Source organism: Episyrphus balteatus, chromosome 1 (genome assembly GCF_945859705.1).
Source record: "Episyrphus balteatus chromosome 1, idEpiBalt1.1, whole genome shotgun sequence".
NCBI lineage: Eukaryota > Metazoa > Arthropoda > Insecta > Diptera > Syrphidae > Episyrphus > Episyrphus balteatus.
In genome coordinates this window covers 50,182,157-50,207,123 of record NC_079134.1, presented here as the reverse complement: position 1 = coordinate 50,207,123, position 24,967 = coordinate 50,182,157, and the positions used below count along the sequence as shown (strand labels likewise).

The following is a 24,967-nucleotide window of genomic DNA, read 5'->3' as shown; positions in this document are numbered from 1 at the left end:
TAGTCAATTTATTCACAAAAAGGCCCTTTTTTAAAATGTACCAGGCTATTCGATGTCAGATTCGCCCCTTACGAGGGTAGATTTTTCACCAGTATGGCTCACTTTTTCCTATATATGACGTGTGTATATGTATATAAATAATGCACATACTGTGCATGTCTTTTTTAAGGCGCGAATTAAAAAGGAACATAAGTTTTTTTGATATAGTTTGAATTTGCTGAGTGATATCAGTTTATAGAGATCTTGTGCATTTTATTTTTTTGTTTTTTTTTCTGGTTCGCAAAATAAGGAAACTTAATTTAAAGATGGTGCCGAGTGAGTTGAAAGTATTATATGAGATTATTTATTTTTTTTTTATTTTAAAGGGGAATGACGGTGTTTCAATTTGTGTATGCTTGGATTAACTTCTAAGGCTTTCTTATTATACGCTATTATGGTTGGTATTTTGTTGATTTGTATTTTTATTTTAATGTGCGGGTTGGCTGATCAAAAGATTTTTTTTTATTAAAAAATTTGCATTCAAAATTAGGGGCAGATTGCGCGTGCCTATATGTATGTAAGTGATAGCATAGGTTCGATATAGGCTTAATGTTGTATTACCATTTACCACTATTAGAAAGAACAAAGGCTTATATACTTTGGCCAAACTAACCTTATCGCAGAATTTTTTAATTTCTTATTTTGTTTTAAATATAAAAGTGACCTATCTCCCATGAGCAATGTTAAGCATTTGATAGTTTTGTACCATAACTAATAAGTATCTATACCTATACCTACATTATACTGTTTTTTTTTTTTGTAATTTTTATTATTATTATATATTAACACATAAATTGTTTATTAATAAGTAAAATTAAATACTTATTGATCTTTGTTCTGGTTAGGTTTCCAAATAGAACATTGAGATAGAAGTATTACAAAAAATATAGAAATTCAAAAACATAAGCTATGTTTTCGTTATTTCAAATTGTCGATTTATATCCACCTATTTCTCTTATTACAGATTTGGATTATTTAAAGACTGTTTTTCAGAACAAAGTGTTTTGTATGAACTGAACTCAAATAAAAAAGCGCTAAGGCTTGTGAAAGAATTCATCATGGACTACTACAAAAACTTCGAAAACTAGGTTTAATTGGTTGAGTTCCTACTTGTTGAACCGGAAACATGTCTTTTAGATTGAACGTTTTACGTCAAACTTTATTGAAGTTGATCAGGTCTTACTCAAGGAAGTTATCTTGGACCATTTTTTTGTTTTCAATTTATTCATAAATGATATTCCGCATTTTATGGTAATCCAATTTTTAATAGAATAGACAAAAAAATACAAAGAAGGTTCACGCGTTTTGCTTTAATCTAATGTTTAAAATTAATTTCATTTTTAAGTTGGAATATACAGGATAAAAGTAATGTTTCAAACGAAATATAAGCCAACTTAAAGGCTCTTATAATATTGTAGTTTGCTTATCTCAAACACTTAAAACCTTCGATTAAATGCAGTTGTTCTGCTTTGAAACTGTATTGTTCATAATTGATTTTTGTTTATTTACAAGTTTTTCACTAAAACATTGTTTAGTAAATAGTGGAGAAGTGGAGTAACTAAAGCAAATTATTTGGGAACCCGGCTGAACAGCTCTGATTTTGATGATCTTTTTCAAACGTCGGTAATTTAAAATACTTATAAGTCTATAGGTTAAAAATTGCCGTTGTTGAAAAAAAAACTAAACAAAAATCACTTCATTTAAGGGAAAAATAAACTTATAACTAGTAGAAGCTCTTCTGTTCTTGATAACTTCCTGCAATCTGTGTCCCATCGAATGGACAAGCTTGGAGGTTGTATCTGGAGAAATTTTGTTCCATTCGTCAAGTAGAATCATTTTGAGGTCATTCTTGTTGGCTATTGTATGCTGACGAAGCTTTTTTCCTACGGTAATTCATAGGTGCTCAATAGGATTCAGATCTGGAGACAAAGGGGAATGTTTTACAAGCGTACTTACTACTAACATTGCACAGCAATCATTTCTTAAATAACTCTAACTTGGCCATATTTGGTGGAATATTGTCCTCTCGGAAAGTAAAGTTGCTTCCCAGACCCAGTTTTTTAGCACTTTCCTTAAGAATTCTCAAGTACCCAATTTTATCGTTGGTATTTTCTATGAAAACGAGGTTTCCAATGCCGTAAGATGCCATACACCTTTATATTGTCGCCGCCGTGCTTCACAGTACGTATACAATTTTTAAGATTCAGAGCAGGTCTGGACTTTCTCCGGTGTTTATCTGAACCGAGGATGCTGTATTTACTTTCGTCAGTAAGAAAAACCTGATTCCAAAACGAATTTGCTTTCTCTAAATTTGTTGTTGCTATATGTATTATTAGCAAATACTTTAAAACTGTTTAAGCTTACAGTTTTACATCTTTTTGTAATTTTTTATAAACTAACTATGCACCTTCAACATTTATTTAATGCTTGAAAACTGTAAAACTCTTGAACACCTGGCTCATATAAATAATACAAAATCTAACCAACTGTATGGTTTCTTAGGAAATAAAAAACTCCATTGACCTCCCTATGTGACAATCTCAATCGCACTATCATGATGGTTGATGCTGTGTGTAAACATGATGATTAAGTGCCACATGGGACACACCGCAAAATGCAAGAAAAATCGATGTTTAAATTAAGGGAATGGCATAAGTCCTACTGTTTGCATACCGAAAAAAGACATTGCTACATACTTTTTTTTATTCCAATTCTCGCTTAAGGTAACACGAAAAAAGATCAAGTGCACGCTTCAGTTAATTTGTGCAAATACTAACCGAGGACACAATAGTTGTCAGAACAGAATAAAATACATCCTACATACCTTCTATATAAGCTATATGTTATGCAGGATTTAAAATTCAAAAGGAAATGCAACGTCGTCGGTGGAGGGAAGAGAGGGGCTATGACTTTTCTTCCAAAGGGTAAACCGCCCTGAATGTTTGTTTGAGTTTGTGTAATGAATTCGTTATATGTATTATGTTCCGCCAAAAATCGATTTATACTCTCGTACATCCCAATCCCATACATGAATACCTAGGTTTATATGGACCTCATAAGTTCTGTTTTCGAGCTCTATGAATGACTTGAATTTGTTGAAATGTTTGCCGCGTCTTTTGTAATTGCTTTAAATACACAAGAACCCAGCTGACATCGAAAAAAGGTAAAGCAAAAAGATTTGAGAGCGCGCGTTTAGGGTTTACTCGTATGTTGACACGGGCTCTTGAAATTCACTAACAACAACAAGAACGACAACGACGAAAAACGCCAAGACGATGACGATGTAGACGCCAAAGAAAGGACAATAGTGCAAATGGTAAGGTGGTACCTTTTTTATTTGGAGTCATTTACCTTAGCTGTTGGTGGCTTGTTCTTTTCTTTGTTCGCGATTTGGTTCTTGGTAAATTACATTCAGGCAGGGTAAATCAATATAATTGTGATTTGAAGTATAATGAAGGAAGGGAAGCAAGTAGCAACTACCTAATACCTACGTTTGGCTTTTCATCTAAGTTTGTTGACGTTCTTACATATTTGAACATGAATAAAGTCTGGATTTGTAAGATGAATAAAAATGCACTCGAGCATTCATTTATTGTGCTTAAGTGAAAGTGTGTAATTTGATTTGACGTCCAAATCACGTCGTGATGATAATTAATGAAATGTCAACTTGAAGGAATTTGAATTGAGAAAAGGAAATGAGTGAAGACTTTTCATACTTTGCGTTTGGAGTATTAATTTACTTTTATGAAATACTGAATATAAAGCTGGCCAAGGAGCCTTCAAAGTATAGAAGTCAGTGTAGTGACAGCTTAAAGCTGCTTATTCGAAATTAAGACACTCAAATGGAACATTGGAAACAACTAGAGGGACGGACAGTTTCACTTTCCATCCTGAAAAGATAGTGCGCATCACGCATTCCCAGAACAAACGGAAATCCACACACTATCTAGGATTTGCTGGTGACATTGACGTGATGGATGCAGAACCTCGTGGTGCGATGGTTAGTACGATGAACTATGATGTCAGAGGTCTGGAAAAAAAGATTTTTTCAGTGGTACTGCCTTTTGCGAGAAATTCACAAAGTTTCCAAGAGCATCATTACCATAAGAAAGTGCATTGTAGTGACTGCCAACAGTGATATAGTTTAGAAATATTGATACAAATGTTGTGTGATTCCATGGTCGATTCTGGGTTCTTTTACAGGATCAAGCTAAGTGTGAATATTGCGTCAATGGTGGATTTTCAAGGCCTTAAGAACTCAGGACGTTCAACTTCTGGAGTCGTTATTAAATACATATGCTGGTGGAGCTATTTCTTGGATTAGCCAAAGACAAGCAATAGTGGCTACATCAACAAAAGAGGCAGAAATATTAGTAGTAGGTAGTAGCGGCAAATGAAGCAGCCAAAGAAGCCATTTGGTTAAAAAGATTATTCAAAGGCATTTTTGAACTCAAAAGGAGGCCAAAAAAGAGGATTTTGATAAAAAAAAGAGAGTCCAATAAAAAAATGTGAAAATATAATAAGTTAAGTACGACAGTCACGAAATACTTCATCAACACAAACCCTTTAACACAATTTCTTAAAATTTAAATTGTATGAACAAAATAAGAATAATTTAAAAACATCACCTATGTATAATTTTTCAAAGAAACAACACAAAATTTATCAAAAATAACCTTATAATAATCAAATCAGCGATAAACAACAGTAAAGTATATTTTTTTTTGGTTATAATTGAAAGTGGCATAAGTCACATTTTCCTTGTCGATTTTTTTAATCCAACGTTACATAATTTTAAAAAAGAGGAAAAAGAGGAACCAAAATATCAAAAAGAGGGATTTTTTGACAGTTTTTAAAAAGTGGAGGGAAAGTGGATTGGGTGAAAAAAATAGGAAAAACGCCTCTTTAGAGACGCAAAGGTAGCCCTGTGTGCCAGTCATTCAGGTTGGTAATTCTGCGGCAGTACGACTTTCACAATACCCAGAATTTCATCGAAGAACGAAACATATTATATTACCATAAAACATTTCATTAGAGAAAAAGTTATTGAAGGACAAATTATGTTTCAACAAATTTCAACCGAACATCAACTTGCAGATGTAATGACAAAGCCATTACCAAGCCATGCATCGTCTTAAAACATTATGCAAACAAATTGGAAAAGATGTTTAAATGTAAAAGCCTGTTTTAACTAGAGTTCAAATAAGATAATTACGCAAATTATCTCATTTTAAATAATGTCAAGTTCTATAGAAAAAAAATTGAATTTGAAATCTGAACTGACCTTATTTGCGCAATGTTTTTATCTTCTTCTTTCTGAACAGACAATATCTTTTTATTATTATTATGTTTTAATATTTATTTTTACAGACAAATGCATAAAACGAAAGTAATTACTAGTTAAAAGGTTATAGTAAATACTAGCACTACTATTAGAAGCTGAAACTAAAAGTATTTACTACATTTGGTATACATAAACCTAAGTTTCTACTAGCAAATATAAACTAGTAGTAAATACTGGATTCAAATAAAATATATTACCCATAAAATATTCGCTTAGGCACTCCAGGTTACTTTTTTCAAAACGGTAGAGCACTTTAAAATTATTATTCTTTCTTTTTTATTTGATACAAAACGGAACCCTTTATTTTTAAGATCTTAAAATATTCAACCTAAAGAGAAGTGGACTTGACCTATTATTATTCTGAACGCCTCATATGAATGAAAATGGAAGTAGGTACATTCACAATTGCGCTTTTCAGCTAGACGTCAGATTCTACTTAGAAGAAGTTTAGTTTTACTTCGAAGACTTTTAAGGAGTAATCATAATAAAATATATATAATCAAGTTCTTTTATTATAATAATTTTTAATTTTTAAGGAGCCAAAAATCGCAAATTGAAAACTTAAGGAGCCAAATTTTGATAAATCGGAAATCAGAATTTGAAGGAGCCGGAGAAAACTTGAAGGAGCCGGTTTGGCTATAAATAGCCGGTCCTGGCAACACTGTCGTGTACCGTTACTGAAATAAATAGTTTTCATAAATATGTATATTCACAAAATAAGCACCACATTAGTATAAGTATTGATTTGTCGTAAAAAAGGAGTTTACGTCAAACTCATCTTGGGTAAAAACCATGATAATTTCAAAACCAAAACACAAAACAGTTTTGATTAAAAAAATAGGAAGAAAATAAAAATTCATCCAAAGCTAGTAAATACTTTTCTTCTAGTAAATACTACCTTTCCAGCATTTACTATGTCTTTTTTGCATATGGAAAGTAGTAAATACTATAAAAATTTATACTAGTAAAAGCATTTGCTACCGTTTATGCATACGGCTCAATATCTTTTTTTCCTTCCATTTTAATTACAATTTTTTGATTTGATGGATTCGTACAAGTTCAGAAGATAAATCTGCTGCTTAAACTTTGGAGGTCTCGACAGATTGCAGTTTTTCAACGTTAAAGTTTCTCCCCTTGCGTGGATTCTAATTGTTTTGAAGTTTCGTTATAAGTACATACGTATGCATTCGTTAGTAGTATACAGCGAAAGCCTTTTGTGAGAAAAAGTATAATTGTCATGAAAAAGTGTATCGTCTAGTTCCGCGCCCAATTGTCAATTTTGAGTTATTAGCTGGACGTAATTCTTATGCTTGGTGGTTTGGAAAAATTTTTTTTTTTTTATTTTAAACCATTTTCAGAACCTTCAGGGGGTTGGTCCTTGTTTTGTCGAGTTAACAATTCCATCAATTTGGGACAAATAAACATAATATAATGAAGAACATCAGTATTTTCTCGCGAGTCGGGAAAACTCAAATCTGAATACTTTAAAATAATCCTTTTGACATCTTTTAATAGCTGTCCAATGAGTTTTGGAAAGCTTTCAATTACATCAGCATAGTGCAATAGAATTTTCTGAACAATTACAATACAAGCATTTTAAAGCAATCATATTTTGGATACATATTTAATTTTCTTTATTCTAGATTCTAGAATATATTCATATCCTTAAAACTTGCTCTGCATGTACATATGTATTGCAAACTGCGCTAGCTCTGTTTTCTTCTTTCTGTCTCAATGTTTTTCTTTGCAAATTCAAAACTTTATTTTTCTGTTAAAATTAAATGAATTCTCTCTGACTGTCTCTAAGTCTTAATTTAATCCTCCCTATTAGCAGTCAACCGCAATCATGGCATTTATGTGGATGCTTAACCAAAACACTTAAAATCCTAATAAATGTCGTTCCCCTCTTTCTGAAGTCCTGTGACACTAAGTAAAGAAAAGTCTCTTTTGCATTCGACAAAAACCAATATTTCAATTCAACCAAAGGCTGTTTTTTGTGTTGTGCCTTTGCCTTCAATCCGAAATCTTTAAACTACACAAAAGTACACAAGGCTAGTAGGTATTGTATTTCAATTGTAGATTCATTCTAAATGTGTAAATATTGATTCTGATGTTCGTTTTGTCCTAATACATATTCTGAATAAAAACTGAGTGTCGGTCCACCTCCACCCTTAGCCGAATAGCTGTTATTCAATTTGTCGGAGCTAGTATTCCAACTCGAAAGTGAGCATAGAGGATAACACGGTTATCACATATTCCGACGGTACGACACGGTGGCGGTGTATGATCTATTTGAATGGATAGCGGATGAGATAAAATAATTCAAAACGGTGCCGCTGCCGAGTGTTGAACTAGCTAAATGATTTGTTAACGCATCCATTGATGTATGCATATCGGTCGTGAAGATGGTTTGATGATGATTATAGTCGACATAGCCTCCGGCTTATTTGTCGAGATGATGAGATACTCGCAAATGCAAACAGAAGCACTGCAAAGGTTCAAACGAGAGTGAGAGTTCAGCAGGAATTACATCTTCGTCCTCGTCAGAATGAAGACCGCAGCAGTTGCACTCCTGTAAGTTTTGGGGATTTGATCTCTTTTTTTTTTTGTATTTTATTTGCCGCTCTGTTGGTTTTTGTGTGTGTTATCTGAATTTGTATTTATTTTATTATTTGAAGATGATGGGTTGAGTTGAAATATTTTTGATATAAATCGTGTATTTTGCGCTCGATTTGTCACGGGGTATTTATGTTATTTATTGTTTGTTGTTTGGTTTGTGTCTCTACTTTGATTTGTTTAAATGGTTTGAGGGTGTTTGTTTTTTGTTTAATATTTCAAAGATTCAAAAAGATTAATTTAAAACAGCTGTGTTTAGTAGGTCTATAGGTAGGAATATTAGCATTTTGTATTTTAATAGAGGCATAACATATTTTTAAGAAACATAAATAAGTAGGTAGGTACTTAAAACTGCTGAAGAAATTTGATACATATTAATGGAAAATACTTAACAACAATGACATTGGGTTTTTGAGATATTATTATACCTGCACAATTTAAGACAACATTTAGTTTTTATTAGTATGTTCGACTAACCGTTTTCGATGTTTTTGGGCAAACGTTTTTATTTCTTCGCGAACCGTGGGGACTAATAGAACAATACTAGAAATTCTCGACGAGACAAACTTAGTACGACGTTTGCGAAGAACTGACTAAACCTTCCGATTTGGTGCAGTGAAATTTTTTAATTTAATTCCTTTATCTTAAAATATCGGCATTGATTAATATATATTTAAATGTTTTAAAGATTTTATTTGTTTAACTTCCTATTAAATGTTTTTTTTGATACCAACATTTAAACCATTACTTAAATGATTTAATTTAAAACAAATGTTATTTATTTATTTTTAAATATCATCAGTAGGAACCTTCATGGGAAAGTTACCTACAACACGTAACTTAACTTCGAGAAAGATAAATTGCTAGATAAGTTCCATCTGAACTTAGTTGCAGTAGGGAGGAGGAGGTGGTTTTAGTGGTTAAGAGTCCCACATATCTATGAGCACGCGTTTTCCGGTCCTCATAGAATCTTTTGAAGATTTCAACACCTACCCACGGACAAAAAAAAAAAAAAAAAAAAAAAAAAATTTAGTTTTTACAAGGAAATCTTACTGATTTCAGAAGATTTCCCTATAAAAAGTTGTAATAATGAGATAACTTCTTTGTTTTTAAATGGAATTCTTCTTGATGCTAGAAGATTTTCTTATTAATTTTAAAACTAATAAGTTTTTCTTGTAATTTATTAAAAGGAACTGAAATAAGCAAATCCTTTTGATTTAAGAAGATTCCCTTATTACGGATTTTGAATCGAAAAATTATATACTCGACTCATTAAAATCTTATATTAGTAAGATAATTTCATTAATTGCACTAATTCAAAAGATATTCTAGGAAAGTTATTCTAAGAAAGAAAAACTATTGAAATGTTTAGTAAGATTTTCTTCATGTTGACCCGAACGCAACCCGATCAAAGAATGTTGCAAATGTTCCAGCCTGATAACAGTGAAATGGCAGTTGAATTAAAAAATGACATTTCACTGACATTTGACATTCAACATCAACAATAACACGTCCATACTCAACTGAGGATGTAAACCAGAGATACCCAAAGGAGATGAGAAACTTCTGACGTCATACTGGTTTGCCTACAAGCTCCGTCGGATATTTTTGGCTAAGTATGCGTGAAAAAACAGACGCTTTGGGCTAAGTATGCGTGAAAACACTGTGGTTACACTGTGTGTGTTTTTCACATTTATTCACGAATACAAAAGAAATTACAACAACACGAAATAAACAAATGGGCTTTGGGGGGTAAAACGTACGAAAGTTTCCCATCTTCTTTGTGTATTTCCGGTGTAAACGAGTAGCATGCTGGTCAACAACTAAAACAAAACAGTGTTGATCAACATAATGTGGACGCAACTTAATTTTTGAGTCTTGTGTGAACAGTTTTTGTTCTACCTGTTAAATAACTTTTTAAAAGTTGAACAATAGGTTCGTCAAAACCGAAACAAGATGAATATTTTCTGGTTAAAATTTCAAAATGAACGCTATCAAACATGGTATAAAAAGAGAAGGTATGATCATTAGAAAAAACTCAGTATCGAGAACTGTCAAAACTTATGGCTACTTAAGGTTTTGACAGCCCAGCTCATTGAAATTGTTGTTGTAAACAAATTTGTCTTGGAAGTTGTTGTTGCTTTTGACTTTGCCAAATGCCAAACGTCAAAACCTTATTACCCCATTTTGTAAGATGGCGGCTCTAATGATCATACCTTGTCTTTTTATACCATGGCTATCAAATACCATACAAAAATCTAGTAGGTATGGTTACGTAGTTTTAATCAATCCCAGATAGGTCGAAAGCTACCAGGGTCCTTACAAATTTAATCCTTAGGCAAAATAGTAACTTTTCCGTTTTTTTCAATGACATTGGGAAAACAGACATTGTCACTAATAAATTCATTATACCTACACTGTTACACAAAATTAAACTTTTTTTTGCACTTTTCTGAAGGTTAAAACTCAAAACTTTAAAGCGATCGGTAAGAATCTCTAAGAGAAGATATGCCAAATATTGACTTCAGCTTTAGATTTCTTGAAAAGGGATGTTGAAAAGGTTTTAAAGGATATTCAAGAAGAAACTTGTTCTTTTGGGAACCGTCATAAATTTTATTAAAAAAAGGAAATACATAGTTAAAAAAAATGGGATTTTTGATTTTCTAACGAGAATATCTAAAAACGTGATGTGATAGATATTTTTTGACTTCGGATTCGAGCTCAGCAAATTAACAAAACCTTGTTGTTATATGCGTAAACGTGTGAATAATATATGTCAAAATCAATATCCCAAATTTTAAAGATACTCCGTCTATGCTGTATACCATTGCCGCATTTATGTATAAGCTTTGCCTAGAAACACATTGAGTCTCAATGAAAGTTCGTCGGATAATCATTCAAAAGAACTAGTGGGTAGTGGGTTCTAAATTCGCATTGACTGTTCAACTATGACTATGAGATAGGTAATGTTTCCTTAATTGCATTTGTTTAAGTTCAATTCCAAAATCAAGTCATATGATTGAAGTATTAAAGATAGAAATATTATTTGAAACACAAATTGGATGCTTTAAGCTTCTTGCAGTTCGAAGCACTGGTTGAAATGTTTTAAGTAACAAAACTGTTGCAATTATTTAAGGGTTGTTTGCATTTGCAGTACTTGCTTATATAGAGAACATTTTCCAGAATAACGTCAAGCTACCACATAAGTATTATCTATAGGTGAAGGTACTTTGCATTTAAACCTCTTAAGAAAAAAAGAAAATACTCCTACTATAGAACTAAAAACAACAAATCAACATCACATTATCCAAATCAAAATATATTGTGCAATTCAAAACAAAAACAATACCTACAATAAAAAAAACACATTTTTAAGTGTCCTACAAAATCCCAAACACTTAGGGTGACACAATAAAAGAAAAGCTGTGTTTTATTTAAACATTTTTTTTTGTATTTCAACTCAAATAAGTCCTTGTCGTGGTGTACCAGGAGAAATAAAGCTATGAAAAAAAAAAAAAACAATACAAAAATGTTTTTGAGGAAAAAGGGAGAACTAAAATCGTAGATTTCAAAAAAGACTGAGAAAAGAATGAAACGTTCATTTTCTATACAATACACAGGTACAGAGATATTCAAACTCGTGCATGTAGGTGTAGATTTAAAGAAAAACACTTAGCTTTTCATTCATTCTGGCTCGTATCTCACTTTAGGCATTAAAATGACTGTGTGCCTAGCAATGTCCTGATGGCTTAACTTAACAGTATATTATGCCTTCATTCCCTCTCTCCCCTAGCGTTGTGTTTGTCTTCGGGGGGCTTCATTTTTGCATTTGGTTTATGTATTGCGTTGGTGGTTTTTTTTTCATTATTTTGTACGATTGATGCCTCCTGGGTTGGCACGAACCAGAAAAAGGGAAAAAAAAGGACGATAAGAATGATTATTACAAGCAGAAGCCATCATCAAGGATTCTATATGAGTAAAAATGCATTTAATATGCAAAATGCAATGCAAGGCAACCAGTAGAAGAGAAAAACTTTAGGTAGGTATATTTATATAAATTTGATGAATAACGATTCTTCGTGAATATATGAGCCGTTTTCAGATTTATGGTTCAGGTAAATTACGCCAACTCGTGGTTTGGTGATACACATTTCAAACTAAAAAATATATTGACCAATATAAATAAAATACACAAAGTTTAACCTGGGGCCGGATTACGGCATATGATTACTATTATACGTTATCGCACTAACGCTATCAGCTCTATTCTGCTATTCGATTCACGGGAATCGAAGGATTCCCTTTCTTAATCATGTCAAATTGGCTTTGAAAAACTTCTAACTTTCGATAGCAAAGTGTTTTTCCCGTCTGTTTTAGAAATTCTAAAGAAAAAAAATTTTGTCTAATTTAAATTTTAACCACCTTTTAAACACTTCTTATTTTATACTTTCACGTGAATCGAATAGCAGAATAGAGCTGTATATGTCTCTATCTTTTTCTACTGATAAAATAGATACAGCAATAGTCAAAGCGTTAACGTATGATCGTAATCGTAAGCCGTAATTCGACCCTTAGATTTTGGAACAATTGCTTTTATCGTGTTTTAAACAAAAACAGCGTGTTTAACTTTTCTACGAGTCAAATGACTGACCTATCATATGTTGGATGGCTGAAAATTGAAATAATCGAAAAACATAATGAATTAGCTTATCTACATTAGAAAAGAAGGTAGGCATGTATTTCGAAGAACGGATTTCAATTATTTCTTGGGCTGTTTTTTGAACCGTTTCTTTAGATTCTTTAGAAAGGCGATCTTTATAGTCTCGATGGTCTATGCGGGAACCCACATTTAGCAAGAACTGTTTGTGTGCCACTGGCACTGCCCAAGTTTTTGTTCTCCGGCTCCATAGGAGAGTGGTTCTAGATACCCTGAGTTGAATGCAACCAGAAGTACTAAGCAGTAGGTACTGGAGAACAGTTTGTTTTATTAACAAAACAACTAACTTAATAAAATAGAAAAATTGGAAGAAAGACCGCCCCTTTAGTGTTTGACTGTCGTAAAAACCAATAAAAACATCATTTGATTAAAATAAAGTCTTGGCGATTTAAGTTTAATATTTTTGGTAAGAGCTCTCTTTATTATAAAAAAGAGAACAAAAGATAATACGTTTTGAAAAAAAAAAAAAAAATGATTTTGCACATACATGGGGGTGAGACCGCCCTATCAAATTATGTTGATAGTAAAACCGTTTTATTTTTTTTTTTTTTTTTAATGGAAGCTAATTCCAATAATAATCAGACAGGTTAGTAGGTATGCTATATCTTCATCGGTTCCACCTTTTATTAGAAAAAGTTGAAACTTTTAATTATAATGTTAAAGGTATGTACAAATTATTTTTCACGTGAACGATAACGATTTGATGAAAAATCAAAAAATTTACCGTATAAAACTTGTACCTGCTGTTAAAGAATTTATTGTATTGTTGTTTGTTAACATGGATCAACGCAGTGTTGCCAGAGCCGGCCCTTTATCGCCAAACCGGCTCCTTGAACTCCTTTAACTCGCTCCTTAAAATTTTGATTTATCGGATTTTAGCTCTTTTAATTTTGAACTTGCATATTAGATCAAAAATCCACCAAAAATATGGACAGACAACCAATTTGCATACATTTTTCATTTGGTTTTCATTTAAAATTTAATTTTACGCCTGAAAATTAAAAAAAAAAAAATAATAAAATCTCATGCCACAAAATTGTTTTGCGTTTTCTTGAACCATTTTTGAAAGCGGCAATTTTTGGCTCCAAGATTTTTTATAATCGGGTCCTTGCCTCGAAAATTCTGGCAACACTGGGATCAAGGTATACCATATGTAAGCATTCGCTTATCATCGATAAGTGATACCATCTTTGCAGATAGACTCGTATTGCAGAATAGTTGAAAGGATTTTATTTTGAAATAGTTTTTTTGTATTCATTTATTTTTCTCTAACTTTTTGTCAAATATAATATAAAACAAAGAAAAACAATTATTAGTCTTTGGTCTTTGCAATGAAATATTTATAATCATTTAGAAAACCTGGCTTCTGAAAAAATTCTCCTATAAAATGTACTTTTTCAAAACGTGTCGCACTAAAAAAAAACTTAACCAAGAAGAAGTCCACTGTGCAATTCAATGTACGTGCACAATGCACACGCGTTTTCGCTTCAACGAGCTTCTTTAATAATTCTCTGTTGACTTTTTGCTGGTTCTATAGCTCACTCCTTAATTCTAAAGCATACGTACGTGATATGCAATGGCTCATTTAGCCGCACAGTTTTAAGTTTTAACCAGAATCGGCTACCTTAAAAAACCTTTAGGGGTAATTTCATGTTACCTTGGGCGGTAGGTAAATAGAACAATGAAATGAGGGGGAGTTTTTTGTTTTTTTTTTTTGTTAAACAAGAAACGTGTGTGTTGCGTCATCGGACGATATTTTATTGTTTTTGACAGCTTAAACTCAAAACGACACGAAACTGCAAGTAAGTAGTCTGTGAGTGAAAGTTGTGTTTTAAGATTCTCGGGAACATTTTTTATGATGCCACAGAATTCGAACTTAAAATATAAGTACCAAGGGATTTGTTTAAAACTGGGGCAAAACATTGTATCTCGAACAATACTCGTGGGAACAATACCTAATATGTATTTTGCGATTTGACAGCTTTTAAAATAAAACCAAATGTAAAAAAAATTTACGCGTGAAATTATGTGAACTAAAATCTAGTTTTTTAGGGTTTTTGAACGTGCCTTATGTCAAACAAGAATAATAACACTTTCCGAAAACCCCATGAGTCATGGAATTCTGACATTTTTGAGTGTTTTAAGAACAAGAATTCAGTAAGAAGACCTTTTGAACTTTTTTTTTTCAATCAATTTTTAATAAGCCAAACAATGAATCAAGACAAAACTGAGGAAGATGCTTTGATTTAACTTCCCTCACTAAGGTCTAATACTATGTTTCCACCTACGCTAAATCCGAGCCGAGATTAGCATAAATCTCGACTTTTATTCTAAATCTCGGATTGAAAGTAGGTGAAAATCTTAGATTTAGGACAGCTGAATCCAAATCTGAGATTTAGCGAAGTAGCTTTAAAATAAATCTCGAGATTTATTCTAAATCTACTTAGCTAAATCTATATTTATAGTAGGTGGAAACATAGTAGGTATAAGGCAACATACTCAATTACGCATGTATAGTAACTCGTGTTGGCGCACGTCTCCCCAGCAGCGTTCGCCTAATACCTTAATCCATCATATCATGGTGAGACATAACCATAACCACTTTTGACAAATTATGTGTCAAAACCATTTACGGCCATTTAACTTCTCGCACATATAAAATTACTCCACTTGTTGAAACTCATATCATAATTTTCAAAAAATAAAATCATGATGATGGATGGTGGTTATGAATTTCACTAAACCACCTACATGGTGGTGACGACCATGTAATCAACCCCCAGACATATGAAACAATGTAGACGCAACAAAAAAAAAAGTAACAAGCTCTCCGACAAAACTCGAGAATAAATTTATCGGTGAAACCAGGCAAAGCCCCCTCAGGCTAATGTTCGGTTTCCGTTGACGGCCGAGGCATAGTTAATTTCCCGCGTTTTATACCGAAACTTCATGTTTTGATTAATGAAATAAGCAACTGGCAATAACACAAATTAGACTGATTGCAATTGGTCACGTGATGTAGATGACTATAACCTGAGAATTAAGTTGTTATTTTTTGTTTTTGGTCTGATTAAATGCAAGGCCGGAATTCAATATGCAGAGGGCCTTTGCCTAACTATTAGATATGGATGTCTGTCTTGTTTCTTATTTCATATCATAAATTATTTCTTAATTTTTTTAGAAATTGATTGAAGCAGTTTATTTCATTGATTTATTTCATACTTAAATTTACAGTCTTGGTAAAAATAGTATTTTATGTGTTTTTTCCCAAATTTTGACTTTGAAGTTGATTAGTTCGAGAACAATTAATTGCAATAATTTGATTTAAAAATTAGAATCAAGTGTACAATTCTGGCTTTTGAAAAAAGTATTATTCATAACTGTAAGTGTTTTCGTTCTTTTTAAGTATTTTTTTTGTATTTAACGTGATATTTTAGAAAATTGCTCTTCCCGTCTAAACGTAGAGAGATGGACCACCCCTCTAGGGCGTCGGGACGTCCCGATTTCGCCGGGACAGTCCCGACTTTTAGACACTGTCCCTATATCTGTCCCGATTTACAAATTGTCCCGATTTTATCCCGACATTCCGTTTCTTTATCAGTCTTCGTTCGAAAACTCTAGGGAGAAAAAAAAATGTGACTCCTTAATGAATCAATGATTGTGGGTAACAGTTTTATTTTATTCCGCTATCCCAGTGGATTAAGATATTTTGTATATCAATGCCAATAGTATTTACTATACCTTAAGATCTTGATTTAAACTTCTTAAACAAAATTGCAACAGTTTTAAGCGATCGGGATGTCAAAATTCAATGAAAAGTAAAAAGTAAACAATATAAGACTTTACCTCTATAGCCCGTTTTGACTAGTGCCCAAATGAGAAAATTTCGCAAATTATCTCATTTCGAATTTCAAATCGTACAGGAAATTTTTAAAATTTGGATCGAACTGACCTAATTTGCGAAACTATTAAATTTGGGCTGTAGTGAAAACAGGCTATTAAAATGGATGAAAATATTTTTTTGTTTTTCTGTTTAAACTCACATAAGAGAATTTAATACTTACTTATGAAAGTGAGATGTGGAACATTCACAATTATATTATAATTACGGTGACTATCCGTCCCGGTTTACTCGGGACTGTCCCGAATTTCTATAGCTTGTCCCGGGTTTTTATTTAAGAAACCCAGGACGTATTTTGTAATTTGTCCCATGATTGTCCCGTTTTTCTGCATTCTCTAATTTTGGTACTCAAAATTTTAAGTACTTTGTACGGAAAACAAGAAAAAAGTGGTTGGTAAATAAAGTTTTTTAATGTTTCGTAAAAAACCATTATTTTTTTAAACTTTTTCGTCAATTATTTAGATTTAGCTTGTGTTTGTCAGGTTGAAAAGCTACATTAGAAAAAGTTTTTTTCGAATAATGAACAACATATGAAAGGGGAAAGAATCCGCTTAATTTCAAGAGTTTTAAGAACATATTAAATGTTGAATTGGATTTTACAAAATTAAAAAAGCATTTAATTAAAATAAAATTAAAATGTTGAAAACAGCTCTCACTATTTTGATTAAAAAAAAATATTTTTTTTTAATTTATTAACAGTACCTATTATAAACCCGTTTTCTTGATTTCTGACTTCCTCGTAAACGACTAAAATGATTTCAATGAAAATGCTCCAATTAAATAGTTTAAGAAATCTTGATATCAAAATTAGGAAAAATTATGAAAAATCATTTTATTATAACGAAGAAAAAATAACTAAATAAAAATTATTAAAATTATTTTTATTTTAAGTGGAGCGATTGAATATAATTCAATTTATAAGTTCAAGTGACCTCAACTCCAAAAATTTATAAAGGGCGAAACGCTTTATAAATTTTTGGAGTTGAGGTCACTTGAACTTATAAATTGAATCATTTTATTATTTATTAATTTTTTTTTTCTTTGAAAAACCAATTTTTTCAAAACAATCCAACGAATTTCTTATCTGTCCCGGGTTTTGCCCGTAGAAATATGGTCACCGTAATTATAATATATTCTTACGTTTTTTTAAATTTGTTTAAGGAATTTCAAACGTCCTGACATACATGAGGCCTCAGTTATAGCTATCAGTAAAATCCATCAGTAAAAATTGAAACATCACGAATCTGAAATCTTTTACTGATGAGCGTTTATAGTAATCAGTAAATTTACGTCATTAAATTAAATGTTTATTTGACATTCGCACCTCAAGCAATTTTTTTTAATGTTGATTTCATCAGTAATTTTTTTAATGATGGCACCGGAACAGTAAAAAAATGGAACGTCATCAGTAAAACGAAATGGAATTTTGTTTGGCATTTGGCAGTCAGCTGTTCAGTAAAATGAAATTTCATCAGTAAAATTTATAAAATGAATTTGTGTATAAAATTTAACACAAAATGCATTTTTGAAAAAATTAGTGGAAATATGTTTTTAATTTATTTCATCAAAATTTTCTAAAAAATATAAGATAAATTATTCAAAATAGCAAAACAAAATTTTTACTGATGGATTTTATTGATAGCTATAACTGAGCCCTAAGAAACATGCTTTAAGACATATTTTGTCAAGAAGTCTACAAAAAATTAGGAGTAAGTCCTATGCATGGAAAAGTTTGTATTTTACTATTTTTCTATTTTCGATTTCATGTATTTTTTTCTGTCCAGATTTGTCCCGACTTTTGAGACCTGTTGTCCCGACATTAACAAAATTATATATGGCAGCCCTACCCCCCTCCTATAGTAAAAAATTATTGTATTAAACTCCTCTACAAAATACCGTTATCAATTCTTGTCGCCTAAGTTATCGTACTCCAAAAGATTTTTATTCCAAACTGTCCCGATTAGAAATACAAAAATATGAATAACTTTTGAAAATAGACCAGTGCCGAAGCCTTCAAAAACATTAAAAAATAAGAAAAAATCATAGTTGGATGAAACTCATTGGAAAAGGAGGTGAATATGATGAAAATTAAAGGAAAAATAAATTACAGGCGAGCCGAGTTCGGGAAGTGGTAGGGTTGGGTTTTTAATGGTAAAAAATGGTATATCTCGATTTCCGGCAAAACTATAAGTCCTATGGAAGGTTGTATGGCAAGGTTGTAGGTAATAAAAAGATCTACAACTTGTGTATTAACAATTTTTTCACATAACCTCAAAATTTATGTGAAAAATTCAAAAAACCGAGTTTTTGGTTTTTTATTTTAATCTTTTTCAAAAAAATGCTTTTTTCTACGAAATTTGGTGAAAATTTACCTTATTATATCCCGAATACACAGTAATTTATTTGATTTAAAATATTTATTTTTTAACCTTTTTTTTACTTAATACCAAAAAAACACCCTAATTTTCAATCGAAAATTCACGTGTCAAAATATCAAATTTTCAAATAATCGGTGGGCATTTTGTTCGTTAAAATCTCTACTTTCTAATAGTGTAAACAAAAATTTACATTACAGTAAAACCCGGATAAGTACCTCACCTTAAATGTCCCATTTTGATAGGCACTAAAGCGGGTAAGGTACTTACAAGAACCCGCTTAAGTGCTCATAGGCAGTTATCTCTATATTTATTGAATAATAAAAAAAAAACATGTTTGATTAATAAAACCATAATCTTCACAAAACAAAATTACTTTGAAAGTTTAAAATAGCTTACTAGTTAGTTTCTAACTTTAGTAGAATTTTTGAATTTTAAAGCGGTTAAGGAAACGAAATTTTTCTTACAGTTCAAACTTGTTTCAAACGTGTACTTAAAAGAATTTTTTGCAAGTAAATTCAATTATAAGTATTTGAAAAGCCAGGCAATTAAGCGGGGAAGGCAGTTAAGCGAAAGGTACTTAAAAAAAGAATTTTATGTGAAAAAATCCTTAAAATTTTGGTTCTAAAAAAACAAAGGTACTTAAGCGGGTCAGGCACTTAAGCGAGAGGCACTTATCCGGGTTTTACTGTAGTACACCAAAGTGCATGTTCTCGGAAAATGCAAAAAGCTTGAATTCGAAAATTTTTTAATCATTATTTAAAATTTTGGCCTATTTATTAAAATTTACACTTAAATTACTCAAAAACCGTAACATTAATCAATGTAACATAAAATCATACGGTTTTTGAGTAATTTAAGTGTAAATTTTAATAAATAGGCCAAAATTTTAAATAATGATAAAAAAATTTTCGAATTTAAGCTTTTTGCATTTTGACACGTGAATTTTCGATTGGAAATTAGGGTGTTTTTTTTTTTTTATTTGATTTTATTACTTATTATATTAATATTCAAAATTGTTTCTAAATTCATTAAAATAAAAACATTCAATTTATTTAAGCCTGACCTAATAAAGTCAGTGGCCGGAGATGGGACACCAGATGGCCGAAAATAGGAAACAAAGGCCGGATTTACACTTTTTTTTTACAAAAACATAAATAAATTATTTTTAGGAACAATTATTAACTTTTTTCTAATTTCACCGAAAAAGAAATAAAGACAGTACAGTTTACTTCAAGAACTATTCGCAAATGTTGATACTTGACGTTTCTGTGCTTTATTTCATGAGAAAAAATTATTAAGGGGCCGAGTACTAGCAACTCTACCCTAGTTCTTAAATACATGTTTATTTTATGCAAAAATGGGTCAGATTCATAATTTTAATAAAAATGTCTAAGAAAACGCATTATTTTTATGAATTAATTAAATAATTTAAAAAGAAGAAAGAATGTATAACAATATTTTTTTTAAATTAATCAGGCCTTTCTTTACCAAAAAACTCCCGGGAAAATGTTTTCGTTGAATCAAATAAGATTCATGGACGCTGAGAACACGGTACAAGAAAAGTTCTATTTATCAAGTGTCTTTCCTTCTGATTTAAAATTATGACCGTAGAGACTTTTTTTAATCAGTTTGTAAGGGGACAGTGAAGCATCGCGGAGCCCGGAGCACACTGGGGGAAAAAACGCAATGTAAAATGTAGTATTGTCAACGTTGATTTAAAGTTGAAAAAACTAACATTTAACATCTCTAATTTAAAATTGAAACAACATAAAAAAATTTTTAATTTTTGTCGGACTTTACCTTTTGTTGCATTTTATTGTCCTAATTTTAAACAGTGAGATAGCACATTGGTAAAGCATTCGCCTAGACAACACGTGCTATCTGTGTAGATTTTAAGTTGTTTTTTCCCTCAGTGCATATAAGCATTTGGTCTGCCAGGCCGGTCTAGGCCCCTACATAATCCAGCACTGCCTTGTGGCAGTGACAGGCACCCCTAGAGTAGCCTTAAGTCATACATACATAATATTGTATATATAGTTGTTTATTTTATAAAAAATTAACCTAACACGTCCACGGAATGGAAAGATCCTTCGAGATAATATACATAACAGCACAATGACTATGGTAGCTGGCTACCACTTGAGTGCAAGAGTGCGCATAAAGCAAAAAGGAGCAAATAAAAGAATAACATGCACTTACAAACTAGCTGAACGTGAGAGGGTGGATTCACACTCAAAAGTGACACTCTGGGCCACATCGCAGATCAGATAGCTAAGATACCTAAGCTACCCACTTAACATGATTCCGTACACACGAAAGCCAAAGACCACCAAACTATGTTTACACAATAGCGGAATCCCAATCCTATAAGCAGCAGCAGCAAAGGGGGGTAGTTTTCTCTTGGTGTTTTATGGAAAGAAATTGATATGTCACGATTTGGCATTCGGTATCTGAAATTAAGATCTGTTTATTCTGCATGAAGCCAACAACGATAGCACCGAGGAGGAATTAGTGTTATAAAAAGTCTTCTTCAAGATGAGAAGGGGCGATGCGAAGAGCAAGAGGGTGGATTTTTGAGTTGCTTCTTTTCTGTAGATACACTTATTTCCTTAATGGCATTGCGGGCTAAAAAGTGTTGCATTAAATCTTTGGTTTTATTGTTCTGGACACTATCGCTCTTGAGAGTAGCGTGCTCTCAATAGGCTCTGTTCGAGCTCTTCTCTCCATGTTGTAAGGGGATATTCAGCAGATTGTAAGCAAAAGATATGCGAAACATTTTTATTCTTTTCATTTTGTTCCTTTTTTTCGCTTTGAAATTAAGAAAATTAAAAAAAAAAGTATCTTCCACAAAGAGCTCCCCTAACCATGATTATAATGACGATGATGAAGAAGAAGATGATAATGTGGATTTCGTTGCGGCACAAAAAACATTTGAACTGAACCTTCCCGGATCAAAAGATTAAGTGCTTATGTACCTATCTACCTAATCTGTGCATGCGTCAAAAGCGATGATGTAATTTGTTTAAAAGTACCATGAACCATTATCTTATTTTGTATTTAATTAAGTTGATGCGTGCTTTGAAAACTTTCAAGTGCGAAAGCAAAAGATTAACCAACTGAATACTTAAAATGCGGGCTGTACAAATAAAATATTTCATTCATTTTTATATGTATATCATACGCATACCCACATTGTTGTTGCATGTGATATATTCGTTTTAATTAAAAAAAGTATCATGCGAGAATTTTACTAGCAACATCGAGTGTGCAAGTGGTGAGTAATTTTCAACTGGTCCCTTTGGCGCAGAGGATAGCGCGTTGGACTTCTAATCCAAAGGTCGCGGGTTCGATCCCCGCAAGGGATGATCAAAAGATTTTTTTTAAGTTTTTTTTTTTTTATTTATGTATTTATTTTAATTTTATTATTTCAAAGATGGATTGATTAGGAAATTATTTTTATTTTATTATAATTACAGTTTTAGTTAGGGAATAGATATGAATATAGGTAATGTCGTTTAGGATGGGTAGGTATTTCTTGGTAATAATAAATTATTACCAATGAATATGAATAGGCAAACCGTTAGTTTAAGGTGTTTTATATCGCTTTAATTTTTTTTTTTTTCACATAAAATTTGGAGTAACAAATAAAGAAAAATAACTGACGAACACATGGGATTTTATGTTAATTATTTTTTGTTGGCAAAACGGGTCTGTTTTGAAATCAAATTATAAGTAGGCATTATATTATTATATAATAACAATTAATTTTATTCTATCGATCGAAGCTTAACTTTGAGAAAATGTATGTTTTAATTTTTAAAAGCTGGTAAAGTAGGTATATGTTTTTAAATTATACAAGGTGTCCCACAGGCACCGCCACTGCCACATACGATGGGTAATTCTAATTTCTGTCTACTTTTTCTTATAAGTATCATTTTATTTAAAATTAAAGTCCACGGTTGGGTCGCACGTACTTGCTCTTATGATAAAGTAGCTGTTATCTTAAAGCTTTTTATGAAAAAATTAGGGAAAATTATAATTTTATTTTATTAAGGCATTTCTGATAATGTAAAAAAATACATGAAATTAGTACCTATTAAAATTAATAAAACACCGTTAACTAATTTTTTGATCACAAAACGAAGTATGACATCTAATTTCTTGTATGAAAAGGAATCTATAGAACAAAAATTTGAAAATCATTAGAGCCGTTTAAAAAAATATTTTTATATAGGTACCTACAGTACATAAAAATTTTCTCACATTTTTCAAAAAAAAGATGTTGTCTGTAAAGCCGGTTTACGGACGATGATTTTACGTGATAACGTCGTAAGAAAACAGGTTGTGTGCTTTTGTTTAAAATGAGTCAATTGAAGCTTTTACTTATTTCAAACAATCATAATTTTCAAGAAAAAGCTAAAAAGAATACCTTTTTTATTTTCTCATTATATTAATTTTTTACTTTAAAAGCTTACAAAAAAAATTATGCAATTTAAAAGCCAAGTATTTCTTCTTAAGAATAAAACCATTTTAAAATTTTTACAATACGCAAAAAATATAAAATTAATTTATTGAAAACAATCATTTTCATCAAAAAAAGCAAAGAAAACCTATAATTTTATCTTCGCACGCTATTGAATCAATTTTTTTCAATGACAAACTATAAACAAATTTATACCATCTGAAAGCTTATTGTCTTAGCTCAAAATATATATATATATATATCAAGTCTGTGCTAGAATTTTTTGAACTCCATGTATCTTCATCAAAAAAAGCATAAAAAACATTTATTTTTATGTTCTCATGATATAGAATTAATTTTTTTCAATGACAACCTATATTAAATTTTATATCATGTGAAAGCTTATTTCACATGACGGTTAGAAAGTTAGAATTTTTTAAAGTCAACCATATCGAATTTCCAGACTGAGATTACGGTACTTCCAACACTGGTGACTGTTCATTAGGGTATCCGTTATTTCCCAAAGTGATGTTTTCGGGGGAGACACCCCCTAGATTGAAAGTTTAGGGCCTAAATAAGGGGAATTTAGCAAAAAAAATTTTTTGGGCGTCATTAACCCGTGCCTCAAGGGTCATACTTACCCCATACTGTTCATGGGGCAACAGATCTCCACTGGTGTTTTGAGGTTTTTCGCAAGTTTCTTGATTTAACATTGTGTAGCTTGTAGTTAGTCTACCGTTATGTGTGATGAAAGGTAATTGTATCAGGATGCTCATAAAAGTTTAATAAAATTTCTATCTGCTCTTGGTCAAAAGTTATAACCTGTTGAATTCTAAAATTTTATTTTACCGTTATCTCAAAATAGTGTTTACGGAAAGGATTGAAACTTCGCACACATATAGTCGTAAACATGTTTTATCATTACTCCATATACTTTATTCCTGTATCTATTAAATAAAAAAAAGATAAAAATAAAAAACCATGAAAATCGGTTAAAAACGGTAAAAAAGCGTGTTTTTAAAAAAATTGTTTCTTCTGTTATTCAGTCAAAACTCACTAAACGATTCCAAGTTTTTGCACATGTATGAGGGCAAAACCTACATGTCCTATAAGTTTTTGTGAACGCTCCAAAAAAAAGCTAAAAATCAAAAATTATCCAAAAATACCCCTAAAAAACAAGGTGTTTTTCAAAAATTCATATTTCGAAACGCAGAGTGTTGGAAAAAAATCCGTATCAGGCGCTTACTTTTTTTTCTCTCATCTTTCACCTGGCATCTTTAGGTTAGGTCGAAATGGCTGTCAGGAAAACAACTGACACACTTAGACCATTTATTGGTCCGTTGTGATACCATGATTTTGTAAGGAAATTCCTCACTATTTAAACCAGTTGGAGCTTTTAATGAAGCGGTGAAGGTTGAAGATGTCAGTTTTGATTAGTTCACTAGTATCTTCTAAGAAATATTTTTCCAATTATTTTTTTACGTCTACTGGAAAGGGCAGGACATGAGCA

At 31.6% G+C, this 24,967-nt stretch overlaps 1 protein-coding gene and 1 non-coding gene across 3 annotated transcripts in view; both read left to right on the top strand.

Annotated features, from left to right (window-relative positions):
* The window catches only part of LOC129917385 (fez family zinc finger protein erm), a 65,801-nt gene that overhangs the window by 9,704 nt on the left and 31,130 nt on the right, over positions 1-24,967 (top strand). The gene's annotated exons all lie outside the window — the stretch shown is intronic.
* Trnar-ucu (transfer RNA arginine (anticodon UCU)) lies at positions 22,288-22,360 on the top strand. Its single transcript has one exon. It is a non-coding gene; the product is annotated as a tRNA-Arg (tRNA).